This window comes from Nicotiana sylvestris, chromosome 7, assembly GCF_000393655.2.
Source record: "Nicotiana sylvestris chromosome 7, ASM39365v2, whole genome shotgun sequence".
Taxonomy (NCBI): domain Eukaryota; kingdom Viridiplantae; phylum Streptophyta; class Magnoliopsida; order Solanales; family Solanaceae; genus Nicotiana; species Nicotiana sylvestris.
In genome coordinates, this window is record NC_091063.1 from 91449821 (window position 1) to 91454231 (window position 4411).

The 4411-nt window shown below is 27.6% G+C and overlaps 1 pseudogene; it reads right to left on the minus strand.

The window, feature by feature from the left end:
* Positions 1 to 2491: 2491 nt before the first annotated feature.
* On the minus strand, positions 2492 to 3680 carry LOC138872608 (golgin IMH1-like; annotated as a pseudogene).
* Between the last annotated feature and the right edge of the window lie 731 nt (positions 3681 to 4411).

Sequence of the window (4411 nt, forward strand, 5' to 3'; positions counted from 1 at the left end):
TCATTAAAATTGTATTTTAAAGGTTTTTGTGTTATTATACTATTTTCATCTATTAGTTCAATTTTTATTTTTGTTTTATGTTTTCCCCAACCTTGTAGGGGATTATCATTATATAGTAGTTCTAATTTATCTTGGAGTAGTTTTATCTTGTTTATTGAGAAAATGATTATTTCTATATTATGATTGCTTTGTGTCATATTTTCTAATTTCTGGGTAATTTTTTCACTTCCCTTAATCCAGGGTGTTGTTTTTCTCAATTTATTATTTACTCTTTTTGCTCCTAATCTTTGCTTACACGGAGTAGTAAACCACCAATGTGTTTTTATTATAGTATGTGGGAATAACTTATCTAAAAATGGCATTCCTAATAATATATCTTTATTTGTGAATTCATAACTATATATTTCTTCTATGGTTAATATTTTATCCCATATTTGTATTTTTAGATTCCTTGCTTTGTATGTTATCATACTTCCCTCATTGTTAAAACCTGTTACTACTATGGGGTTTTTAGCTTTTCCCATTTATTTTCTGGTAGACAATTATGTTTACACATGTTAGCTTCTGCTCCTGTATCCATCATAGGTGTATAATATCTATTATAATATCCTTCTACTATTATCTTGGCAAGTATATATATTTTTGGCATTATATTAAGGTTCTTTTGATTATTATCTTTTTATTTTCATAACTTATTGTTAATTGCCTATCTTCTAATTTATATGGTTTGACTTTTTCTAACCATTTTATTCCTAGTGTAATGTTTTTATCTCCTTGATATATTTTAAAATTTATTAATATTGGTATTCCTCCAATAATTAATTCCTTTTCAGTTGTTTCTTCATTTTTTCTTAATGCTTTTGGTAATTCTAAATTTTGTTGTTCTATTGTCACTATCTCTTGTTCTGGTATTAATTCTCTTATAACATAATTCTCTTCTTGTCCTGTATTTATTAATATTAAATATTTTCTTTGGTCCATTATTCCTGTTATATAATAATGATGTGGGTTTATTTCTTCTATTTTTTGTTCTATTAATTTTTGTGGAGTTATGTAATCTATTCTTCTTGATGTACTTATTCTTGATGATGTCTCCGGTATCTCATTACTTGTTCGTTTTGACGTGCTCAACCTTTCTTTTACTATTTCTAAGTCTTCTTCTATATCCATTTCTTTATAACTATAATCATTGTTGTCTATAACTGATACTATTCTTTTGAACGGATTTTCTATTTTAATTTTATTTATTTTATTTTTAGCTGTTATCTTATGTTTTGTTGTTAAGACATATAGATTTTTACATCTTGCTGTGAATATCTTACTTCCTGGTGCTAGTTCTATTCCAGACATTTTCCAGTATAGCACTAATGATTTATCTATATTTTTATCATCTATTTCTACTGAATAGTTGGCACTTATTATGAATTTAAATTTTTGGTATATTAAGTTACCTCTTACTGCACTTATTATACTCTTTTCTATAGGTTGTACAATTCTATCGTCTGCCAAGTATATTTCTATAGGGGTATCTATTCCCTCTCTAAAACATGCTTTTATTAGTATCTCTGTTCCTCCTAAATGTACGTATTTTATTGGGTTTTTTGCTTTTATATCTTGTATTTCTTTATTTAATAGTTTTTTATTTAAAATAGGTATTCTTGCTTTACCTTTAATGTATTTACAGTCTATTATATGTTCTATTTGGCTTACTACATAGTATTCTGCTTTTTGTCTTTTAAACCAATTCTTTATTGTTGGTACTTCTAGTATTTTGTCTATGCTTAGATCCAATTCTTTTCCTTTTATTTGTTCAAATATGGTGGTGTCAAATATTATTTTTTGTTCTGAAGATTGTTCATCTTGGTGTTCTTCTTGTTGTGTGGTTTGTATATCCTTTTCAGTCATAATTCTCTTCGTCTGATTCCTCTATTATATTATTATTTATATCCTTTTCATTTTCTGATAATTCATATATACTGTCTTCACTTCCTAATTCATAATCTATATATTCCATTTGTGTATATTTATCATTGTCTATTATTATTTCGGTAATTTGTTTCTTCTTTGGGTTTTTTGGTAATTTGCAATCTTTAGCTAAGTGTCCTAGCTTTCCACAATTGTAACAAGTACATTCTGTTAGTTTTTTCTTTTTTCTATATGGTTTTTTATGTTTGTAATTTTTTACATAATATCTTCCTCTTGGTTTCTTATACTTATATTTGGATTTATATCTTTTTCTCTTTCCTTCTTTTTTGTAATATTTATCTGTGCAGCCAAATTCGGGTGCTATTCTATTTTTGCAGCATGCCAAATTTTTTATTAATATTTTATCCATTTTGATATTTTCTTTATATTTTTCACATAATTCTATAAACCAGTTTTGTAGAAATTTTATTCGAGCTCCTAGAGTATCTGCTAGTTCTGCTTCATTCCAATTTTTTTATTATTTTTGAGCTAAAAGGTTCTGGTAATTTGGTAAAATATAATTTTCTTATTTCCTTACTTTCATCCGGACTATATGTTCCCTTATAATAATAGTTTCTAAATGCACAAGTATATTCGTCTATATAACACATATTACATATTGCTAATTTTGTCATTAGATTTCTATTTGTAGTCTTTTCTTTATTTTGTTCTTCTACTTCTGTTGTCATACTACTAAATTCATTTCTTATTGCTATTTCATATTTATTCAATATATCTGTAACTGTTGTTGCAGCTGTACCATCAAGTTTTTTATTACTTCTTAATGTATCTAAGCTTTCACTTGTTAAATTTTGTAACCATAGTTTTACCGTTCCTATGAGTGTTCTTTCTATATATCCTGGCGTTTCAGCTATTACTATTTTATTATCTATTAGTTGTTTTGAGATATATCCTATCCACAATTGGATTGTTTTATTTATATCTGCTACACAATCTAGATCTAAAAAATTACATTGTTTAGTTATCTGTCTTGGTGTCCATTTCCTATTTAGCCTTTTATCCCATAATGTTTTGTTCCTATCATATGAATCATAACTTACTCTGTAATAGGTTGGGTTTAGTTGTCTTGGATTTTTTACTCCTGATGTGCTTGGTTTATCCTCGGTCATTTCTCCTGTATTTATTTCTGGATTTGTTTTTATCTTTTCTGTTTTTTCTATAAGTTCTGTGTACGTCTCACTTGTTTCTGAATAGTCTTCTCCTAGATCTTTGTCGTTATCACTTTGGTCATTTATTTCGTTTATGCTTATATTTGGTGGATTATCCTGTACCTCTTCTAACTGTAATTTAAATTTTTCAATCTCATTTGTCAGTCTTAGCTCTTGTTCTTCTTCTTTACGTTTTTCTTTTTTTTTTAGTTTATTTGTATATAGCTGTTTTAGCATTTCTAATTCTTTTTCTAATTCTGTTATTTTAGTGTTCTTTACTTCCTCTATCTGTTGTATTTTTTCTTTAGCTTGCTGTTGTATTTCTTTAATTTCTCGTTTTTTATCTATTTCTTCGTTTTCTTTTGTTATTCTAACCATTGCGGTTAAACTATCTTCTAGTTTTACCGTTTCTTTTCCTAACATTAAGTTTAGGTTATTTCCTATTTTTTTGTATCTTCTTCCTAAGTTGGAAAGTATTATTGTTATTTTTAATCCTTCTGGATTTTCATATGTTTTTTCTTCTAGTGCGAACTCTTCTTTATTCATCTTTTATTCTTAAGATAGCAAATATATTTATATTCTGTTTTAGATATTGTATCAATTAATCCAGATAGCTTAGTTTTGTCTATTTTTGTTATACTTAGATATTCATATTCTAGGTATAGTTTCTTTAGTTTCTTTCTTATTTTCCTTGATTTTTTAGTTATTTTAATCTGCATATTTTCTGTAATTGACTCACTGTTTATGGATATTTTTTACGGATTTATACTATCAATTTCAATGTTATTTTCCATGATTTTACTTCTTAGAGTAAATATTTATTTATCAGTTTCATAGCTACCATTGACAATTCCACGGTAAGTTTGGACTCACATCTCAATGGATTTTATTGAATCATTACCTAAATCAGAAGGGAAAGATACCGTGTTAGTAGTAGTGGATAGACTCACTAAGTTTGGCCATTTCATTACTCTGTCACACCATTTATTACTGTGGTGAATGTGGTGAGAGATTTTATTGATAACATATATAAATTGCATCGTTTCCGAGTTTCAATAGTGTCTGATAGTGATAAGATCTTCCTAAGCTTGTTCTAGAAGGAATTGTTGAAGTCCTTGAATGTGAATTTGAACCATACCACTGCCTATCACCCTCAATCGGATGGGCAAACTGAAAGGATCAACATGTGCTTGGAGACTTATTTGAGGTGCATGACTATCCAACAACCTAAAGACTGGAATCAATGGCTCTCACTAGCAGAGTACTAGTACAACACT